Here is a 23,110-nt window from a genome sequence, read left to right as displayed (position 1 = left end):
CTGCCAGCCTCTTAAAAAGGCTCACACAAATAGGCAAGCTTCATTTATTAATACTTCAGAGATAAAAGTGGCCGTGTAGGAGCAGCTCAGTGCATATCTGTGCAGCAGGAGCACGGGCAGAAGACGACCACCCGCTCCGGGTGGTGCATCTATCAGCATCCACGGCCAGTTTTTAACCAGTTCGGGTTATAAACGCAGCAGGTATGTTTGCTACCTGTGCATGCAGTGGGCTGCTGTAAGCGCATCAGCCAAAGACCTTCAGGCAGCGACCCAGCGCCGATGCTCAACGCATGCAAACTGCAAAGCAAGAGGATGGAGTGACAGGAGCCAAGCTCCTGGCTGGCCGGTAAACAAGATTTGCGAGGAGCCCGGCCACCCGACAGCTCCCTGCCTCCCCTGTGCTGGTTTCCTCAGCTGTGACAATGACAGTGCAGGAGAAGAGGGGGAAGAAACCAAAACAAAGCGCAGAAGCAAGGGGAGATAAACGTGACCTAGTTAGACCGGCTGTCCCCAGCTCCTGCCCGTTCCCAGCGAGAGGGCTCATCGGGACCGGAGGAGCCGGCCCGCCGTGGCTGTCCCTTTCCCGCGCCCCTGCTGCAAACAAAGGGTCAGATAAGGAACCAGCTCAGGTCAAGACCGGTTTGACTCCGTTTCGAGCCCAGGGGAGCGGATTCGGCGCTGATTTTACACCTCACCCATCCTGTTTGCCTCCCCGGGGCGGAGGCCAGAAGGCAGAGCGACATGCATAACGCCTGGCTGGCTGGACCCAAAAACCCCAGGGCCGTGGCAGGGGCAGCACCGGCAGAACCACACGCCAGCCGAGAGCTGGCCGGAGCGAGGAAGGGTCAGCGCTTCCTGCTGTCACACACCGTCGGGCAGTCAGAGATCACGGACTTTGGCTTTTGCTTCCTGCTCCCGACCGACGGAGCGAGGGCAGGTCCCAGCGTACGGCCACGGGGAGAGCGAGGCGAGTCACTCATTAATCGAGGAACAGCGAGGCGGATGCCCGACCCGCAGGGCTCGAGAGGCAACGCACGCCGAAATGAACCCCGGCGCCCATGGAAAAAGGCCTGGAACGCGGCAGGACCTGTCTACTCCTGGTGGGACCGAAAGAGGGGCAGGGAGGGAATGCCAATGGCTTTGGCCTACGTTGTTTTCAGTGAGGGAGGATAACAAGGTTGCATCGCAGTTCGCCACCCTAATGGCCCTAATACACAACGCCACTCGATTTTGTATGCAGTATCAGAATCGACCTCTAGAGAGGGGAAAAAAAAAAAAAAAAAACTGAAAAAGCCTTGTTCTGCTGTCCTTCTCAGTGCAGCCGGGAGAAGCCGGCTGGTTGTACAATGCTGAGTGTCTGCAGTGCTTGGGCCTGGCCGAAACCACCGTGCCCACGGGCTCCCCTCGCCACTGCACCTGGAAAACGGGGCTCAGCTGCACCCTGCGATCTCCCGCCCTCCTCCGATTTCTGCGGGGAGCTCCTTGCCCCCAGTTGGGCAGCACGCAGCCCCACCAGTTCAAGCGGCTTTCGTCAGGAGGAGAATTATCATCCGGTTTTGCCTTAAATTAGCCTTGACCACTTAAAGATGCAGAAAGCCTGTTTGGCACAGGCGCCGATGCATGAGGCAGCACGGCTGCCTGCAAGCGGTGCGGACCCCAACGATGAAACTCCACTGCTAATACTGATGACTTTGTGCCAAGCGAGTCAAGATCAGGCAGGATCCGACCGCATCCATCGCACGCCAACCGCAGCGGGTGCCAACCCCTGAGGCTTACGTGCAGCAAGGGTATCGTCCTTCCTCCATGCAGGCCCCCTGACCCAAATCTCCCCAAATTTCCAGTCCGGCGCAGCCAGCGACAGACCCCAGCCTCTCCGGCGGGTGCCCGAGCCACAAACCCGCTCGTCCTCCGCCGCTGATGCAGCCATACCCGAACACCGAGACGCACCGAAATCCTGCTCCCACCCCGGCTCCCGCATCGGAGCATCGGGCTGGACCAGAGCACGCCTGCAGCAAGGTGTTTTACACCAGCGCCGGCGGTTTGGCACATATAGACGATTAAGGAGCCCCAAATTGCTGTGCCGGCTGGGGATGGGGGGTGCAGACACCCCCCCCCCAAAACCCGCTCTGCTCAGCCGGGGGTACCCCATCCCTGGGGCTCTGCAGGTAAGCGGGGGGTCACATCCCACACCCCAGCGGGGCCCAAGCCCGGTTTGGGAGCTGCCGCAGGGGCGGGAGCCGCCGTGCCAGCGGGAGCCGGGGCCGGAGCAGCCCTCGGAGGCGTTGCCATGGAGAAGGCAGCGCAGCAGCATCCCGCATCCCACGCCCGCGGGTGGGCGCCCCCCCCACGCCACCCGGCGTCCACAGGGGCGGGCACCACCCGGGCACGGCGACGGGGCTCCGCTGCCCTCCCCGCGCCACACCGGGGCCGGAGGGCACGCCAGGCCCCGCGGGACCCCGCACCGGGGATACCGGGGGAAAAAGGGGGGGAGGTTGCCCAGGGCCCCCGCCCGAGGGGACAATCCCACGCAGCGCCCCGGGGTGGGGTGGGGCGCGCGGCCTCGGCTTCCGCCTTCCCCACCTGCCCCACGGCGGGGGAAAGGCAGCCCCCCCGAGGGTAGAGAAACCCCGGTACCCCCCCCCCCCCCTCCCCCGCCACAGAGCACGGCCAGCGCCCACGGGCCACGGGAGAAAGGCAACGCTCCCCCCCCCTCCGCCAAAACCCACGCAGCCGAAAGGGAAGGAAGGAAGAAGGAGGGAGGGAGCGGCGAGCGGCGGCGGAGCCGCTCCCCGGCCGCGGTGGACTCACCCCACGGGCGCGGACCGCCGTACCTGCCGGCGCGGCGCTGGGCTGCGCGGCGCGGAGCCCGCCCGGCCCCGGCCCACAATGGGCCGCGGCCGCCCCGCCCCTCCCGTACGGCCCGGCCCGGCCCCGCCCCGCCCCGCCCCGCGCGCTGACGTCACCCCGCCGCCGCCGCTGGCGGGAGTTGTAGTGAAGCGCGGGGGGGGGCGGGGGGCGCAGCGGCGAGGGGTCGGTGGGGTCGGTGTCCGAACCGAGGGGTCGCGGGTGGGACGGCGGCGCCTTAGCGCGGAGCGGGGAGGCGCGGGGCGGGTCTCCCGCCGTTGCTTACGGTGCGGAGGAACGGCCAGGCCTGGCTGGAATAGCCTCGCTGCGTGAGGTGAGGCTGTGGGCTTCGAGCGGGAGGAGTAGCTATCGCTTTTGGTGCGAGTCAAAACTCCAGATCAAATTAATAGCGGGTAACATTTTAGCTTAAGTAAGCCTTTTTTTTTTTTTTTTTTTTGTCTGGATAAGAGGTCAAGCTGTTTGCATCTCGTATGAATTTTTTTCTCGGCAACAACTGTATGGGAAGGTCTGAAAGGCTGGAAGGGATTTACAGGGATTGTTTTTCACATGGAGCCCACACAAATTGATACAGAAACAAAGGAAGGGCCAATGGTGGGAAAGCAAAGAGCGAGCATCCATGGGGGAGTTGATACCAAAGCATGGAACAAAATGTAACGTGAGAACCCGGCTAGGTTACACACAGCTGTCCAGACTCCTAGGTGGCCTTCTGTACAAGGGAGAGAGACAGAAATGTATGTATGTATAGAGTCCATGGGAGTGTTGCTAGACGGGTTAAGCCCCTTGGGCCTGACGCTGGCATTTTCTGCCCATCTGAGCTCTGTCGCAGGGTTTGATCTGCAAAATAAAACCAGGGTTGGACCCATAGAGCTTCAACCCATCCTATACGGTTTCAGTCCCAAACTCCACAGTTTGTACCAAAATCCAGGTTCCAAACAAGCAGTCTATAACATCCCTGGAGGAAAATGCAAAAGAGTCTCAGGAATTGTATGTCCATTAGAGAAATTTGTTAAAACGTCAGCTGAATTTTTTTGTTTTTAAGGCAAGAAGGTATATTTTATCTCAACAAAGCCACAATCCCATAAAGTGGATTTTCTCATTCTTCTCACCGTGCCCAGTCCTTTTCCTAACCTCTTCTGGTCTCCTGTAGCAATGAGCTCCGCAGGATAAGTGTGACTTGCCAGGGAAAGAACGATTTCACTTCACTCGTGAATTTCAAAGTCATCCCAGTTCCCTGTTACTGGGCTGGGTTCACTTCTGAGCTTTTTAAAAGCGCTCTTCACAGCCTAGTCTTTGGCAAATAACCACCAGCCCTTGAGCTGTGATCCTGAGAATGAATCCTTCAGCAGGGAATCCATCCTGCACCTTCCTGGAAACTAGTCAATACTCTGAAAACTGAAATAACCCCTTCTGAAACCATCGACACCTTTCTATAGACATACTTGTCTTGCCAAGGACTTACCATTCCCCAAAAGCATGAGAAGATGCAAACTGCCAGAACCTGTCTCTGCGTCTGTGCCAGCCCACAGCAAGAGATGCATTCCTGTAATTCATGTTTGCATCCTAATGGCTGTATGATGCATGAGGTGTCCCATCTGGGTCATGGTGGGACTTGGGAGGTTCCCAGTGCTGGGACCCTTCTTTGCAGAGGGGCACATCGGAGGCTGCATCTCAAGCTGAAGTAGCAGAAAAAGGGCTCACAGATCATACTGGCAAAAGGAGTAATTACAAGTTGCCACAACCAACTGGTTTTTGCACAGGGGTACAGCAGGGACCCAAGGTGCAAATGGCAACGTACTCATCGTAGTGTGCAGGCGCTCTCTTAACGTTACCTTGGTGTTGGTGCAATGGGAGGTGACGATCATGGAGGCAGTTTGGGGATAAAAGGTGTCAAGGGCAGATTATCTGGAGCAGTAAGCCCAATGATGGTGCTGTGAAACTGGTGGGACACAAGGATAAGCATATCTGTACCGGGGAAGAGCCAGTGCAGCTTTTGGCGAGAGAAAGTATAACTCTCAAAATCTACTGCAGTCTTTGGATGGAGCCAAAGATTTGGTGGACAACAGAGATCTAATGGATATGAGAGATACAGATTTCCTAAAGGCTCTGACAAAATCCTTCATTGAAGGCTCTTGAGGTGAGTAAAGAGCCATGAAAAATTAAGTTGTTTAAAGACAGAAACCACAAAGTCCAGACAGGAATGATCAGTCTCCGCAGTGGAGGGTTGTCCAGGGGAGTTGGGTGGAGATCTCTGCAGGGGTCTGTGCTGCTCAGCATCTTCATCAATGGTGTGGAAGTGGGGGCGAGTGGGGAGGTGGCGAGGATTACTAGTGACACTGAGCTGCTTGGAAAGGCCGACGGCAGCAAACCGCAGAAGGACCTCAGGACACTCGGTGATAAAATGACAGATGAAATTCAGCTAAGATAAATGTAAGTGATGAGCCTCAGAGGAAGCACTCCTAACGTCATGCACACAGTGATGGGCTCTGAACTGACCGTCACCCCACAGGAAAAGGATCCTGGGTTATAACAAGAAATTTGGTGAAAGCATCAAGTCATTGCCAAGTAGCAGTTGAGAAAGCAAATAGACAGGTAGGAGTTAATGAGGAAAGAGGAAAAACTACTGTACAAATTCCTGGTTTGCTCTCCTCTTGAATACTGTGAGCAGTTCTGGTCTCTGTTCTCACCAAAGAAAGAATGATCAAAGATATGGAGCATTTTTCACCTAGGTAACTGGCTAGGCTAGGACTATTCAATACAGTATTTCTATAAAAGCCTTGGGCTCAGGAAGTCCTGGAGCTGCAGCCTGCTGCAGGCTTGGAGAGTTTACGGGAAAATATCCCTGTCCACTTCTCATACCCTTGACTTGCTGTGCACCATTGGTTATGGGAGAGAGAGAAGGCTGGGTGGCATGTTCCCTGTGTCTGAGCCAGCACAGCTTTTCTTATGTTCTTGCATTCATCTTTGTTCCTCCACTAAATGTGATCCCAGGACTCCCCTTCCCACTCCCCTCCTCGAGGACATTTGTTAACCATGTAGTGATGGTTTGATCTGGAAGGTCCCAGCCTGGCCAAGCAGCTGCATAATGGTTGGCACCTGGAAGTGCATCTTCCTCATCGAAATGGCTCAGCCATTTTCTTGTAATTGCCTCCTCGGAGTTTGTTTGGAGGCTGCTTATCAAGTGCCATTGTGTTGCTTTCCTGCTTGTTTTTCCAACAGCTGCCTGTTAAATTAAGCTCCTATATTCAGACAGGAAAACCCAATAACAAACCAGCTGCCCAAAGCCTTTTGGCCAAGTAGGACACATGCAGTAGTCATCCCGTAAAACAGATGAGCATCCAGCCCTGAGAAGGGGAGAACATGGGTACCAAGCCTGCCTGGAGAATAATCCCTATAATGCCTTGTAACAGGAGGCTTTTGATAAGGTTTGTTCATTGGATGCAAAACTAAATCAGGACTTTCTCTGAGCTGAGGGAAAAAAAATGGGTTTCTTGCTCTAAATCTGTACGAATATACTCGGTATTGTTCATCGTTAGCTGCTCACTAGACCCTATAAATGTTCTCTGAGCTCAATCTGTGTGAGATCAATACTGTCTTATCCCTGAGGGAGAGTTTTTATGTGTCTGCTCCAGTGAAACTTAAAAGGACACTCTTGATTCAGCTGAGAGTAATGGAATATGGAACCCATCCCCTTACAAAAATTAAATAAAATTGATTTTGGAAGAAAAAAGCCCTCTCTTCTTGAGGTTATAGTCTTTCATGTTGCACAGATGATTTTCAGCAGAAGAAAGGGCCATAGCTTTTATTTAATTGTTGTTTTGGTCTAAGCCAAAGACTTGCGCCGAACAAACAAAACCACACTCTGAGCTGCTACCACCATCCTGCTCCACTGGAGCTTACAGGAAGATTTCCATTGACCGCAATCAGGGCTGGTTTTAGCTCAAAGGTAGGAGACAGCGTTATGCTTTTTGCTCTTTCTTTGATATGAGGCTTTTAGAGTACGTAGAGGACCTTTTGCGGCTCTGTATCTGAGCTGGGAGGTTCTGCTTGAAAACAAACCGCACCCTAAGCCAGCATTATCTCTGACAGCGCCGAGCCCAATCTCGCCCCAGGATTCACATCAGCTCCCAGCAGCTGGCAGCGGGAGGCGAAGCTTCGGCGTAATGTTTCATAGCCTCAAAAGGGAAAATAAATGCATTCCCAAGGCAGGACTCAGCCGTGCCTGTGTTGGCTGGGAGCGTTAGCAGAGACTCAGTGGATTTAGGCCTGATTCTGCAAAGTCCTTAAGCTTGTAAGGAATTTGTAATTTGATTGTAAGCAAATACCCGTTTGCTTCAATGGCATTTAATCACATGCACATAAATGCTTTATGGCATACAAGGGAGTTGTATATTGGTGGAGGTGGGGATACTTAGCCCAAGCAACCGACTTGTTTTCCAATGTGTTCAGAGAAGGGTAAAATATAAGAAATAATTAGAGAGCAGATTGTGAGACTTCCTGTGAACAGCTACTGACTCTAGTAGAGGTCTTCCCCAGACTTGCCCTGTCCAAGCCCACTCTCTGCTGGGAGATTCTAGGAGAGCGCAGCCTCTGCCAGCCCATTCCCCTGCACAAACCACCGTGCCCTGCAGGGAACAGATAACTCTGACGAGTGGCAGCGAGATATAAAGCAATTGCAGGCATGCTGGGGGTAGAGGAAGCCATTAATAATCTCAGTGCCTCGGCCAGGGTCTTTCACCCTGTGCCTCTCTGCGACTCCTGCAGTTGCCTTTCTCCCCTCTCGTCTGCTTTCTGCAGCCGCCAGAAGCGCCTCGTACTTCCCTCGCCATCCATCCTCCGGGCTGTCTCCCGTAAGATGCTGCGCGTGTGGCCGTGCCCTGGTTTGGATCATCTTGCTTGTGCCTGGCCTGTCTTCGACAGGCTCCTGCTGCGGAGCTCCTGGCTGCTCATGAAGCCAAGGGTGAATCCTCCTCCCTGGATCCTCCTGCCGGCACCAGCCTTCATGTGCAGCCTTGTGCCAGCATCAGATGCTGGGCCTGGGGGGAAATGTGCTGCTCAGGGTGGGTCAAAGGCACTATCTCTTCCCCCCTAGAGTCCTCAACCCTGCTAGAAGACAAGCCATTCCTGATTAGGGGTATATAACTTTGCCCGTGTCTTTGTCCCCTATTCCTGGAGATGACTTTTCTTGCTCTGAATTGCTATCGAAGGTACCAGACAAAAAGACCCAACCCTGTTTCAAGGCAGACAGAGTAAATTCTCAATGGATGAAAGTTCAGTGGCCCGTTGTCTTCCTCACATCCAGGGTTATTTATTTCCCAAGAGCAGGGATAGAGGTAAGGTGAGGGGTAGCAGCCAGGGAAGAGCTGAAGCAGGAGGAAGAGCAGAGAAGAGGTGGGAGAGGGGTGTAAATCAGTGCCTCTCTCTCAAGCCCAGAGACCACTGCAGATTTATACCAGCTGTTGCTCGGGCTGTCAGAGAAGGGTTTAACAGGGATGCGTGCATACATGGCCTACAGGGAGAGCTGCTTTTATTTGTTCACATCTAGTCGGCGTTGAATTTATTGCCTTTGCAGAGGGGCCAGCAAAAAGCCAGGGCGTCACTTAAATCCCATTTAAAACCTCAGATTAAGGCTTTGCAGGAAGTGCAAATGGGGAGGTGGAAGTGGCCTGGCCAGATGCTGGCTCCATTGCTTGGGGGAGCAGGCTACAAACCCACCTTGCCGTGATGACCAGGGATCCAAGTGAGGCTGTTGCCTGATCAGTAGAGTATCCTTTGCTCCAGAGCTGTAGTAGAGGCAGAGTGAGGAAGTGCCAAGTCGCCTTAGGCTCATGCTGAGCCTGCGTCCTTTTAATGGAGCATAAAACAGTTAACCCCCCAGGGTCACCAAGTGGGTCCCAGCCCAACTCCACCATCCGTTAGGGAGAGGAGCTTATCTGATGGGAATTAGGAACCCTCATCAACAGGCTAGCTGCATTTGAAATATCTTAATCCTCCTGATTTTTGATACGATTCACTCTTCTAAGCATGTATCTTACTTCTGCAAGATGCCTAAGCCAATTCTCGGTGGTGTTTTTCCCTAGTGACTGAGCCAAGGTCACACATGGAGCTTGTGGCTGACCTGCAAACTGCTCCCAGATACCCCGAGTCCTGGCCGAGTGCATTAAATCACAAGACCGTCTCTGTCTTGCTCGCTATTTTGGTCACCCTGATTTGTCCTGCATCATTAAATTTTTACAGCGCCTGACTCCAGATGACTTCAAGTTTGTGCCTCCTGTCTCCAGTAAGTGCAGAGCTAAGAGGTTTTGTTCCTCCCAGCACAAGGGCAGGAATGTGAAGACTCAGCGACCAGCTCAGGCAGGAAAATTTCTCCCATCCCTGATGGCTGTGTAACTGGACGTACATGCTCCCAGTATCTTTCAAAGCATCAGTGTGGCTTTTGCAGGTCTTGGTACTGCATTTCTTTCTAATAAGCAGAATTCTGGGCAGACCTCATGCAGGACTTGAACAACAATGTTACAGTCAGCAGAGCAGTGGGTCCTGTTGCATCCCTGTCGAGAGATTGCAGGGCAGGCATCCTGCGTGGATGGAGCGAGCAAAGGCCTGCTCTAGCCTCCCTGCTCCATCGTTGGGCACTCCTGGGGTGACATCAGCGCCCTGAGATCATCTTTCTTGGCTGGATATATTTGCTTATGGGTTTTCCCTGGAGGGCTTCTGGTTGCTCTCCAGTTGCAGTTTCTCTGCCGCGAGGACTTTCACAGGCTCGCCTGCCCTTTTCCATGGTACCCAGATGCTGCTCCACCCCAGGGTCTCTGTGCTGCTGTGGCTTCATCAGCTCACCAGAGCCACTGGGCTGGGAGCGGTGTTTGCGAGGGGGAAGGAGAGGTATTGCAGCCATCTCTGGCTGCTCCAGGCTGCACCTGCAGGAATAGACCTGCTGGAAAGTTTTCCTGGCTGGGCATGGGGTTGGACACTGCAGGAAAGCTTTTCTCTTTCTTCTGCTCAGCCTTTTTCCTGATTGCCCAAGCACACAAACCTCTCCTCCTCCTCCTCTGTTTGCCTTGCAATAATCTTAGGTCCATGCACAAGGCTCTGGCCAATATCCTGGCAGGACTGATGTCCTTAGTATCTAAAAGATGTCCATGGCTGGTGCTGCTCGGAGGTCTTAAACTGATTGCAGCCTTGGGAGAGCACCACCTCCCCAGCACAGAAGAAGCCGCTGGGAGAGCAGGGGTGAGTGGCCCTGCCATGCGGTGGAGGGCTGGGGACAGTAGGAGACATGGCAGTGACAGCAGCCTCCCTGCACCACCTGCCCCGGCGAGCTGGATGGACCCCGGCTGTGCCCTCCCTGCCCCAAATCGCTGGTGACACAAGGGTGTTGCCAGGCTGGCAGAGAGGGAAATCACGGTCACATCAACAGCAAGGGGGACCTCCCCAGTTGCAACCTCCTTAGTCACAGCTGGATTACTAACGCCATTCTTATATTTTCCACGGGGGTGGCATGAGTAAGAGCTGACTCCTGGGGCTGGTTGTTGCCTCCAGAAACCCTTAAGGAGAGAAGAGCTGACAGGACTATCAGGCTGTTTAAGTTTCGGGCCAAATCAGGGCAGCCGAACGGTTGTGCTGAGAGTGGGATGATGACTCAGGCACAGGACAGAGCCAGCCCAGGGGGCTGGGATGGAGAGGACGGCCCCGAGCATCCTCCAAGGCAGTGTCACTAGGAGGGGATGGGCATACATAGCTCAGCCTTTTCCACCATCTGTGAAACACCTCAGTCCCTCCAGAGATTATATTTGGGACATGGACTTGTGTTGGAGAAGATCCCCCAGCTCCCGCAGCAAGCCTGGTCTGTTGGTGGTTCTCCCCACTTTGACCCATGGCGAGTTCGGGGTGAGATCAGGTCTTGGGAGCATTTTTACACCTCCCAGATGCCTGGCTTATGTAGAAGGGACAACGCAGATGCTGAGCATAGGTTGCAGGTTTCAGGGCTCAAACACATGCCAAGTCTCGCATGTCTCCCGTAGCTCCCAGCCACGCGTATCCGCAGCAGCCCCAGGCTCCAGGCTCCAGCCTCCCCGCAGCTGGCTGGGCATTTGCAGTGCAGGAGGTGGGAGATGGCTGCCCCCAGACCCCACGGCAATTCCCCTCCCTGTGCAGACCCGGGAAGGGGAGGAAGGGGGAAGAAGAACCTTCCCACTTGGGCTGAGACGATGGGAATGAAACCTCGCTCCCCCGGCACTGACTGCCGAGGCGGTGGGAACATGAGCTCAGCCCCTAGGCAACTTAATGGGCTTTTAAAAAACCCCTTTGTATCGGGTCCATTCTTCTTCCCAAAGCTTGCTGGCTCTGCTCCAAGGGGAAACCTTTGATTCTGCAAATACACCACAATTATCATCCCGAGGAGTCTCAGCTATCGGGCTCCCTGCCTCTGAAAGATCAGCAGGATGCCGAAGAGGTGCTTAAATCATTTCATCCTAAGAAAGCCTTGGGCTGTAACAGCTTCCCTGTTGCTCGGAAAAAGCCACCCCTCTCCCAACAGCTTGGCTCCATTTTTCTTCCAATGATACCGTCGCTAGTGGAGGCAGGGCAGGCAGCGCTGCGGAAACCAGGCCACCGGGGTTCCCGGTGATTTCATCAGTCCCAAGACCGGGGCTTGCAGTGATTTATGAGCTCGCAAGAATCTCGCTGTGGAGTTATCTCCCCCTCCCCGCTTTTTATCGCTGTGCAGATAGGGATTCAGCGATAGAGCTCTTCTGGGTACCATAGCAAGCTTGGTCTGTTTGATGGTTGCAAATATTTTTCTCCAACATTACACAGGTCCATGTGCACAGGCTGCTTTTGCCAGCATCGCCACCACCCAGCACCGAGAAGCTCAGCTTGGCCTGGAGGAGCCCAAACCAAAAGCTTGGCAAGCACAGCACCCACTCCCTGACTCCTATGCCTTGTTCACGATTCCCATAAGCTCTCCCCATCTCTTCAAGGTAGGTTTTTATTACTTTTAAATTGCTGGCATTTTTTTTTCCCCCGAATTATTTTTATTTTCTTCAGATTATACAAATCCTGCCCTCCTGCAGTGCTCTCCAGTCTAAGGCTGGGACTTTTGAAGGGGATTTAGGGGAGCTGTTAGGTGCTCTGCTTCCAGCAGGAGCCCAGCTCTTCTCCCCTTGTCAAAATCCCCCGTTAAAGCAGGTCATCAGTATTTTTCTGCAGCTGTTTTTCTTAGTAGTCTAAATAAAGCTTTCAAGTTACGACTCATTGATGTGAGGCCAGATATAGAGGCTGTCAGTTCCTTTGTGTATCCTCAACTTGTCCGGGGGTGTTTTGTTTTATTTTGGGATGGCTGCTTGCTTCTGGGGTTTGCTGCAAAGCTGTGCATTTAGCAGCCCCCTCCTGCCACATTCTTCCGCCTGCCAGTGATGGCGTAAGCTCACAGCGCTGCTGAAACCGGCCCCTGCAACTCCCTTGCACTGTACCTGCCTTTCTGCAAGGGTAAAGGATTTTGCAAGCAGGAATTTGCTCTGACCACGGGAACACCCTCCCTTTGCCATCGCAGGAGCCCCAGGGAAAGGTGTGCTTCACTCCTGCTAAGCAGCCAAGGCCAGTGTCCCTCCCAAGCTGCAGTCACAGCCCTTGCAACCCCAGGACACAGATGAAGTTTCTTCCTCACAGAAATTAATTATATGGGGAAGGCTGATCCCCTTTGGTGACACACAGCTATTGCTGTGTGGGTCCAGCCAGCAGAGGCTGAAAAGGGCGCTGAAACTACATGGCGTCCCCTTCTCCTCCCCATCCCCATCCTGTCTCCTTGTGCTTGCCCTGGCCACGGGCCACTCGCTTGGTCACACTGGTGTTGCGAAGCCAGCCAGTTCCACAGGCCAGCCCAGGATGAAGGCGATGGGAGCGCAGGAGGCTGAGCCAGCTCTGCAACCAGGAGAAATGTGGACTCACAGCTTAGGGACCAACACAGCTCACCCCAGAAATCTATAGAGAGAGTAACAGGCTGAAACCAAAAATCCACTCCTATCCTTTATCAAAACCACTGCCACTTACTTAGGATGCTCCAGGCATGATTCAACACTCATTATCTTCATTGTGCTGGAGATTAGGCTGCAATCTTTCCAGATAATAGCTTTATTAGCTCTGTATTATTCTTTCTATGTTATTTATTTACATTAAGTCCAGAACACTCAAAGCTTTCACTGGGACAGTTAGATCATTTCAGCGGACAGCTTTTTACACTGGTTTTTACACTAGCAAAGATCCCGTGTAGAAGGAGCTATCCCAGGCCAAACATGCTCTTGCTGATGAGGTCTCTTTGGCTCAAGGAAGCTGTACATGTTATGGATGCCCCACTAAATACTAATAGTGAGGGAAGGTCATTTTCTAGGGCTTCAGCACAGGCAATGGGCTGTTGTGTCCCTTTACCTGCTGCGTTGGGCAGATGGCTCTGCCAGGGCTGCTCCTGGCCAAGGGACAACTAACACCCATGGCACAGCTCACCGGGGGCTTTTTCTTGGGCTCCCATGACCCGTCTGCCTCCATCCATCCATCCTGCTCTGGCACAGGCTGGCACCAACCCTCTTTTCGCTGGGACAAGCTTTCACTCTCCTCCACCTCTCCTGAAGCAAGGCCTGGAAAAGAAATTAGACTCCACTAATTACTGATTTAATGATAATTGCATGGGCTCCTGGCTTTGGCCTTGCCCGTCAGCAAAGACGGCACTCGGGCCACTGCAAACCCCTGGCAGCTCAGTGTACCAATCCTGGGTATAAGGGCTGGTTTGAGTCGGCCTCAGGGTGGGCTGCCCAGGAGGTCCTGCTGTATACACTGGTGAAACTACCCAGCCCAGATTTTCCTCTGACTTGGCATCACTGCCGAGGATGACTGTGGGAGATGACAGCAGATGAGTCTCCATTCACCTTTGCCCTGTCCGACCCTCCGGACAACCAGCTCCTCTCTGGGATGCAAGGGTCTTTTTCTGGCACAGGGTACTCGACTCCCTCCATTCTTCTCTAAGTGACTTTCTTTGCAATCAGGGGTGCCAACCATGCTATTAGCACAGCTCCAAGTCTGGATTAAAGGGACCAACATGAAGCTGGCTGGTTTTTTGGCTCATGCTCTCCCTATCAGCTCTTGGTACCCATTACTTATAGCACTGAGCACTGCACTGCATGACACCCAACACGTTCCCTGCGGGGGAAGTTTCAGGAATGTCCTACCACCCACCTGAGTTCAGTAACTGCAAAAGCAGAGCTGGAGACAGACGCTTCATGCACGTTCTTCATAGCCCCAAATGGCCCTCTTCTGCCCTGCTCACTCCTGGAAGAGGGATTCCCACTTGGGGAGCAAACCCTTGCAACGAACCCATGACACAGGTGCTGCAGCTCCCTCAACAAACCTGGCAGATGCTGTGGGCTAGCTTTGATATGTATTTCTTTGCTATTCAAAGCAGTCTCTCCTGGAAGGGCTTGGACTGGAGGCTGTATATAAAAGCTGCCATTGTTTTTATTGGGCTACCATCCATCTGTTTAAAGCACGGATGCCCTGAGTGATTCTGCTGGTGGGAAGCAGAGGTGAAGAGGCTCCTTTGGATGTGCTCAGAAATTGTCTTTGCATCCAGGACTCCTTTTAGAGATGTTTAACATCATCCATCTTTCAGGCCTCTCAAAGCTCTGCCACGTCTCTGGGGTTTGGTATAAACACTTAGCTTCAGAGGCCGTGACAGGGAGCGGGGCAGGCAGCGCAGTTGCGAGATGTCCTGCGTCAGAAGTGGTGCAATTTGTACCTGCGTGCAAAAGCCCCAGCAGAGAAACAGGGGATCTGGGAGATGCACCTCTCCGTTCCTGGCCCAGCCCAGAGGCAGCCTGCCAGCCCCAGAGCATATGGACAAAGCTCTAATGGAACTACAATAGAGACCGTGCTTGTTTGTCTTTGCTTGCTGTCTGTACTCTGTATCAACTAGAGCTGTCTGGAAGCAAGCTCGATAATATTTCCTGGACTGTTCCTCTTCAAAAGCCCAGCTCCAGCGTTCTGCTGCTGCCAGCAGCGTACTGCCCCAGCACTGCCTCTGACTGAAGCTGTAGTCAGCCAAGAAGGGACGAGTTGGCTGGTAACTCCTTTTGAACCACAGGAGGGGAGTGTCCATCCCTCTACCCACCTGCAGTCCACCTACCTGTATCCCACCTCGGACTCTGCTACCCAACAGCTGGCTGCCACCACCCAGCCCAGCTCCATCTGCTCCTCTCTCCCGTACCCGTCCCTTTGCCATCAGGACATACCTTCCCTGTGTGCAGATGTCCAGGGAAGCTGCATGGCAGCATGAAGAGAGTCCTGGTCCCCCTTATGCCTGCTGCAGCCATGGCTCCCGGGACTCAGGCTGCGACTAGATGACTTGCCCAAGACCAAAGAGTGGATCAGTGTCAGAGGAGGGGGGCAGACATCCCTCCCTGCGCTGTGCCTCTGACCCAGCCTCATTCTATGTGAAAAGCGCACAAACCGGACATTCAACTTACCACATCTTTGCACAAGGCTGTCCACGTCTGGGGCTGCAAGGGAATTATCAGATGCTCTTGTGGCTCTGCAGTGAAGCCAGGAGTCTAAGGGAAGGGTTACTGATTGCATTTTGGCCCTGGGGAGCTGTGTTGGACAAACTGCTGTATAATCACTGCACAATCCAGCCTGCAGAACAGCATTGTAATATTTTTCTCTTATCATTGTGCAGCTATGGAGGCTCTTATTTGTTCTCCTTTATCCATGTGAATGTGTCCAAGAACACAGCAGCCTCTGCCTGCAGAATGGCTCCTATTGTTCCCTTTGTTCGTTCGTCTGGGCTGTTCCTCAGCCTCCTCTCTCGCTTCCTGCAAAGAGACAAACTCAGTGTCGTCAAAAAGTATCTTTACAGCTTGATCTTAGATATGAGCTCAGCCATGGAAAAGGTAGAGGGCATATTTTCCTGAATATTACAGCTTTCTGTGATCCAGAGTGGAGCATGGTGAAAGGTACCCTGAGCTCACACAATGGATTAGCTGCCTTTAACTTCAACCAGGATCTACTCACCCATGCCCACTGCAAGCTGCTCTGAACTAATGCTGAAAACAGATGGCATTGGATTGGGCCTTTTGGCTGATCTATCTGTTTCTCCTGAAGTGCTGACCCTTTTTGTTTGAATAAATCCACAATAACACACTATATCAGCTTGGAAGAGAAACAAAGAATCTGAGGTACATGAGAAATATAGCTCCGCATTTCAATTTTTTTTCCTGCTTTTTCTGATACAAAAGCTTTTACATGCCTTCATGCTGAAAACAGGCTAGAATCAACTTAGATTTTAAAATTATTTAACTTAGAGACATTTTTTTTGTGATCATGGAACTGAACTCAGTGCTTTTCAAAACCAGGCCTCCAGCTTTGCAAAAAAGTCTCTCTGATTTCTATATCAGCTCTTTCCACTTCTTGTTTTGGACAGGTGTGCAGCAGTTTATCCTAACGTGATCTGTGTAATCTTTACACCCTGTTGAGTGCGCCGTTTCTAAACAAACCTCAAACAAACCTCAGCTCCCTCTGAAAACCCATCTTCTCTTAATCCTCCTCACGGAAAACCTGTAGGAAGATGTCAAATTATACAAATGAGAACTTTGGCATGGATGGGTTAGAGTAGGCTGAATTAGTCATCAAAGTTACAGCTGGAGGTTGTTAATCTGTTGGTGACTTCCAAGCAAATTATTTTTATTTTCTGTTTACAAAATAAGAGAATGAGATTATTGGTTAGGCCTTGAGGCGCGATGCATCACTGGTGGTGGTAAAACAAAGATGACGTGGAGCTTGCTCGCACACAGATGAAGGTGTGCTCCTTCATTAAGCCTGAGTCATCACTTCCATTAGGAGCAGGACTGAAGGACGGCGCAGAAAGGCTGTGCATGCACTAGAGCCACTTGCTGCCACGGGGCTGCTGGCAGTGGCCAGCACCAGCTGAAAGCCCTGATCCTGCACTTTGCAGCACTCTGGCTGTGGCACACACGACTGGTGAGACAGGTTGGAAATCGCTGGCTCAAGGCTGGATGCGTGCTTCAGCTTTCCCATCTGCCTTGCTGGGAATTGCTCTTTAGACTGAGCTTGTGTGGGCTGGAGGCCGAAAACTTTTTTTTTTTAGGTCTTGTTACTTTTATGTACTGAATTAAGCAGGGAAAATCACTTGCTGCTGTTCAAGTCTCATGGATATACAGCGTTGTTAATCTCAGACTTCACAAATTGCTAATTAAGCTTCCCCAAATCATGAGGGGTTGGTGTTTTTTGTTTTTGTTTTTGTTTTGTTTTGTTTTTATTAAATAACAGAAGTTGGCTCTCTTCATTGGGTTCTGTGCTTTCAGGACATGTCTTGGCCTTTTTTCCCTGCACATGTAGCGGCAGAAACAACCCCTTCTGCAAAAGTTAAAACCTGTAACACAATTGCCTGACTCCAAAACCAGGAATTTAGAAAGACACCCACTTCCTAAAGACCCAAATTAAACCTTTGGACATGGGCAGTATAGGTAGGAGTAGTCATTTCAGTGCCCAGGGGCAAGCTCTTTCTGACCTGACCTCATTGCTTTTAGCAGAGGACTCTTTGAGACTGCCATTGCTGGGCACCCATTATGTGATCCACAGACTGCGGAGGAAAAAAACCCCAAAGAGCAGCTGATTTTCAATGTGGCCTCTCCTCTGCCTTGTGGCAAAGCCCCTTCCTGCAATGCAGAAAGCAGCAAAACCCTCCCAACCCAGCACTTCTATTTTCAAGCAATGTCAAGGTAAACCGTCCACTGAGGTAATGTAGTTTGCACATTGGCTACCCAGTTTTTCATGTGCTTGCCTGCCGGTGAAGAAGAACCGGTGCTGTGTTCCCCAAACTGGTTGCTGGAATGGGAGCACGGAGGCGAGCGAAACGCCTTGGCAGAGGGACGAAGCAGCAAATAACCACCAGCCAGCCGAGCCCCCAGTGTCTCTTTCCTCTGCTCAGCTCACAAAGCAAGAGCAAAGAACAAATCTCCTTTCCTGTCCCTCCTACCTCCCTGAATCCCTTCTCATTAAGGAAAGAAAAGGTCAATATTGACGGTGTTGAAATGAAGCACAAGGACCGAAACGCCTCCTGTGCCTGGTGCAGGGCGCTGAAAGAGCCGAGCGTGAACCAACATTTTCCAGAGCCTCTATCAGCTTGGGGTGACTGTTTTGGCTTGCCAGTATGCAAGGAAGGAGTCTGACTTCAGGAAGCAATTTGCAACCAGGCCCTTAGGAGGCTAGGGGGAAAAAAAAAAAAAAAAGGCACCTGTGAGTGGGTCATAGTTTGGCCTCCCCAGAAAGAGGTTTGAAAAGTGTCTGGCAATTTGGGAAATTCAAAAGGTGGCAGACAACCCCCACCAGGAGGATGTTGAGGAAATCTGAGGCTCACTGCACCAGAGCGTCCTTGGCGAGACTTCCCCAGCTCAGCCCAAGGCACCCACTTCCTTCCTTGCAGCATCTGTTTGCGAATCCATCCATGCAAAAAAGTCCCCACCTGGACCTGTGTCATCCTCAGCACAAGTGCATCTTCCCAAATGCTGCATGGGGAGATGGTGTTTCCCACCCTACCACTTTACTCAGCTACCTCATCTCTCTGCAGCTATCTGCCAGCTCAGCAATCCCCAGCACGTCATAGCTTCTTGCTTCATCTCCATGGCCCAGCAGAAGGTCTCCTGGCCAAGCACGGATTTGGTCAATGGTAATCGTCTTGCTCCGCTTTCATTCCACTGCCTTCCTGTTTTCTCCTGTGCTTCCCCTCACGCTTCCCATTAACATCTCATCAGCCACTTTGAGACCTGCCCATGGATCATCTGCAGTGATGGCTACAGAGATCACAGCTAGTAGCAGCACCCAAGGCATTGAGGCTGTACCCTCACAGAGAGTAAACTCTTTTGTGTCCTTGTGCTTTTCTGTCTGTCCATGTCCATCCACCATTTGCCTCTGCTCCTAAATCCCTAGGCACCCTGGGTGGAAGGAGATGCCCCTTTGGTCTCTATGTATCCATCATTGCTTATGATGCTCTCCTGGGTCCCAAGCGGAGCCTGTTGGGCTCTGTGCAATGCAGACCTCAAGGATGACTTGAAATGGTGGAGTGCCAGGCTTGCACATTTGTGCTGGGCATTAGCTGGAGCTTGCTTTCTCCTACAGCTGGTCAAGCACTTCCTGCTGAAAGGTATCTGTGAGGGAAATGCCTGTTGCTGCAAACAGATACATCCTACAAGATGATGCCAGTTTTGCTGACATTTTCCCATTCTTTATCTTAACCTGAAAATAAAACATTTTTCTTCCCCATTTGGTCATTCCAGGCTTCACTGTTTCAGTTTGGCCAGTTGCTTTTAGCTGCTGTGAGTTTGATGTTAATCTGTGTCCACCTGAGTTGCTTTTTACTTGGGTGCATTGTGAGAGAGATTGCCTAAGCCTGGGCAAAAAACAGGGGCAAAAGCCCCTTGGACCAGCATTGCAATGAACAGCTTGTATGCTGCAAACTAAGCATGGCTGGAAGGTTTAAACATGCCCAGAATTGTGACAAATACTGTTCTGTGAAAACCAGGAATATTTTCCCTTTTCTTGCCCTGATTTGGTCTCAAACTAATTGTTTAAAGAACTTGACTTTTTCCTAGGAATGGAAAATCTGGTTTTTGACCAATCTCCCACTTGCAATCTTCAATCTGTTTTAGAAGGAACCGTTGTTTTGTTTTTATTCAGTGAAAACAGACATAATTGGTATACCCCCAAATACTCCTTTCCTGTGTACCAACGACACAAGATATTTGCCTTGGCCTACCAGTTACAATGGTGCCCTGAGGGAAGTTGAATTAAGCCCTGGTGATGAGTTACAGTGCATAACACATCCCAAATACAACCACTGTGATTTATGACCGCTGACATGACAAAGATTTTGTCTGGTAGTGAGGAGTGATGGCTGATGTCCCTCTAAATGCTTATCATTTCTGGCAGCTTAATTGAATCCCGTTAACAGATGCGACAAAACTGAGAAACATTTCTCCTGCTAGCAGGCCTCATTGGACCAGCAAAGCCCAGTGTTGGCCTTATTTCCCTGTTTTCAGGTATTTCCCTTTGAAGTCAGAGGGTGCAGAAATTATCTTCCTAAATGAAATATGCTACAAAAGGAGCATATTATTCATGTATTTGATGTTAGGACACCCTGGCAGGAGAGCAACCTCCCGTGATGAGCGGTAAGAGAGGACCCTCGGGGAGTTGCTGCAGTTTTTCCACCGTGGATTGATGCGTCCCTTATTGAGCATGCAGAGGACTTGGGCTTAAGTCTGACTCAGAGCCTTGCCCTCCTTCTGGAGATTTTGAAGCTCTTCAGACCAGTTGAGCAAAAACCCAGATAACTGTGACAGCAAGGGCATCCAGCCCCGGCCTGTGAGGCGTTTTGGGAGCAGCTCTGCAACACAAGAGCTCCGGCGGAGGGAGTGGAGGAAGCCAAGCATTTCTGGCAGACTTGCAGACAGCTGGGAGCTGTGCAGGAGATCCCACTCCCTTTGGGTGGCCTGAGCGCTGCAGGAGGGCAGCTTTTGCTCAGTACCCAAGAGAGTAGCAAACTCAAGCCCAGCAGAGGCAGGTGGAGGGAGAAAGCTCGTTACTTCAAAGCTGCTGTGTGCAGGAAGAGGCTAAAATGTGGGAGATGTTTTTTAACAGGGTTCATCTATAGCAGCAATGGATGCCTGTGGCCCAGAGTGACTTTTAGGAAAGATTAAGTTATGCATACAGCAAGTCCTCTTGCAACAGCTGAGCCGGGCTAGTCTGTCATCCAACTTCATGCACCAGGGTGTTATCTTTTTCTTGGGAAAGCCATAGAACTGGGTAGAATTTAAATTATACCCCAGAGAAGTTGGCTTGCTTCTCTGACGGAGGTCGTAATGAGGGAGTCGGGATTCCAGTTATAGCTCGGCACAGCAGATGTAGCTGGTTTTGCAGATGATAAAAATACAGCCTTGTCTCAGGAATGCTGCAGAAGTGAGGCATGCGTGTGGGGTTTTTTTTTTTCAGAGCAGTTCTTTAACTCTGGCTGTACTGTACAACAGTTGTTTCCATTGGGAAATCAATATTTACATAGTAAACAGCGATGAGACATGGGCTGGGTGCCATCCAAGCACGTAGCAGGACCCGCTCTGTCAAATGCCCACGCCTCAAACTGTGGAAAATGTTACTCTTCTCTCTTTTGGGATAGGAGTAGTTTTTCATTACCAGTGATGAATACTAGTTTATTTTTACTCTGCTTTGTATGCTTTTCAAGGCCTGCTTGCAAGGAAGGAGGCAGCCACTGAAATATAGGAAGCCACACTATATACTCTCCTGTATCACACACAACTCGCCTCTTCCGATCGGTATTCAAGGCCTGGTGCACAGAATTAGCCATCCCCTCAAATGAAAGCAATTTATCGCAGAAAGCAATCAGAACTGACACTTCAAATATACTAAACTTCCAGCACAACCTGAACTCCTGTTTGATCTCATCTGTATATCAGGGACCTCCTCAGGGCTCCTGCCACTCCACTGCCTGCAGAGACCTTCACCTAGGGGACAAACACTGCCCTCCAAGGAGCATGTCACTGCTGGGGTGAGGCTCAGCTGGGACTAACACAAACACAGCTATGTGGGCTTGGTGGTCCACAAGGCATTGCCAATGGAGGAATGCACTGCAGGCAGAGCAGCACTGCCCATTCTTACTTTACCTGGATGCTATGATGAGTCCACGTCCTCCTGTTTTGCAACAACACTCCTGAAGCTAGCTATGTGTAATGCTGCCTAGCACCGTATTCCCTCCTGTTTGCAGAAGTGGCTTGCAGCTGTAAGAAAAATGTTCTGTCTCTAATCTCTATTTACACAGCATGGAGATAAAGAAATTCCTCAACGATCAGTTAATCTCTCTTTGGGCTGACGTGACCATCTTGCTCAGCTCAGCTGCAAAGCAGCAACACATGCAAACACACCACAGTGCTTTGTGGACTAGGGAAGGAACATCGCGTGAAACCAAGCTCTGTACCAAAGTCTTTTGCTAAGCATGATGAGTGAGCAGCTCTGTGCACTGCAAATGTCCCCTGAAACAGGCAGGCTGATGCTGAGAGGAAGGGCAGACCCATCTTCTGGAAGCTGACGTGTTTGAAGCTCTTGCCCATTTTTGGCACGTGATTTGAAACAAGAGGCCTGCTTTTGGGTGGGTTTCTGCTGTAAATTCTGTTGGTCGTCCGCAGCAGCGAGGTGCCGCTAGCAGATATGCCATCCCCACCATGAGCTGGCCTACTCATGTAAGTAAGTTCTGAGCAAGCTCTGCATGAACTCACCGCCTGGCCCTAAAGGATTGGAAAAACAGGAAACTCTTTCAAAGGTGTCTAAGGATTTGATGTTGACGTTTGAATTTCCCTTTCATATCACTGCAACATTTTTGTCCAGGCGCTTTATCCCTGCACTGCGAAGCTGTAATTTATTTCTAGTCAGAGATTTTGTGCTTTTGAAAATAAAGCACAAGAGGACAGAAAATAAAAGTATTCCAAGACACTTCAGTGCATTAGACAAGTGTTTATTATGGGAAACTGAGCCTTTCCAGCTCTTGGGGAAAAGCATATCTTGTGTACAAAGAATTTAGCAAAAAGACAAAGCTGGTCTGCCTGCTGAGATTTTTGGTGCTCTATGGTTTGAGGAAAAACCAGAACATACTCATTAGTAGAAACAGAGTTATAACACAGTGACAATAACCTAGAAGGAGGTGAAGGGGACTGAGAACAATGCAGACTGCATGGCCATGCAGAAAGCATCATCCTTGCTCAACCAGGCCCCAAAGCAAGCAGATGGGCTGAGAAAACATGGCAGGGTTATTGTGGGGGCTCCTCTGGCGACAGTCTCACCTGTGAAGTGCGCTCCATTTGCTGGCAGCTCGTAATCGCAGAGGCTGTGGGCACGGGATCAGGCAGAGAGCACCTCGTCCTCTTCCCAGGAGCTGCTGGGAACCAGCTCCCAGAGCAGCAACTGGCGGCAGTGTTTTTTTAAAAATGCACCCTTGGTGTTGCAGCTGAAGCTGGCCACATTTTCCTCCCAGCAAATTGTGCACTGGGAGGAACTGTGGAAAATCCACCAAGAATCTATGAATGTAATCCCTCAGGTGAAACTCCATCCCACTTGTAACCCAACTCAGCAAATGTTAATGCCCTGTCCCTGCATTCGCATTCCCATCAGAGCCATTTTCCGCAGACAA

General features: G+C 51.4%; 1 protein-coding gene across 4 annotated transcripts in view; it reads right to left on the bottom strand.

Moving 5' to 3' along the window:
• DAAM1 (dishevelled associated activator of morphogenesis 1) overlaps positions 1 to 2,917 on the bottom strand; it is a 98,276-nt gene extending 95,359 nt beyond the window's left edge. For 2 of the 4 annotated variants that reach the window (XM_069783181.1, XM_069783186.1), the window contains exon 1: positions 2,809 to 2,917. The gene's annotated coding sequence lies outside the window, so the exon portion shown is untranslated. The remainder of the gene's footprint in view (positions 1 to 2,808) is intronic. The other 2 variants (XM_069783185.1, XM_069783182.1) reach the window with 2 other exon arrangements.
• Positions 2,918 to 23,110: the final 20,193 nt, after the last annotated feature.

Source organism: Haliaeetus albicilla, chromosome 5 (genome assembly GCF_947461875.1).
Source record: "Haliaeetus albicilla chromosome 5, bHalAlb1.1, whole genome shotgun sequence".
NCBI lineage: Eukaryota > Metazoa > Chordata > Aves > Accipitriformes > Accipitridae > Haliaeetus > Haliaeetus albicilla.
The sequence above is the reverse complement of the archived record's forward strand: the minus strand, read 5'-3'. Positions and strand labels throughout refer to the sequence as shown.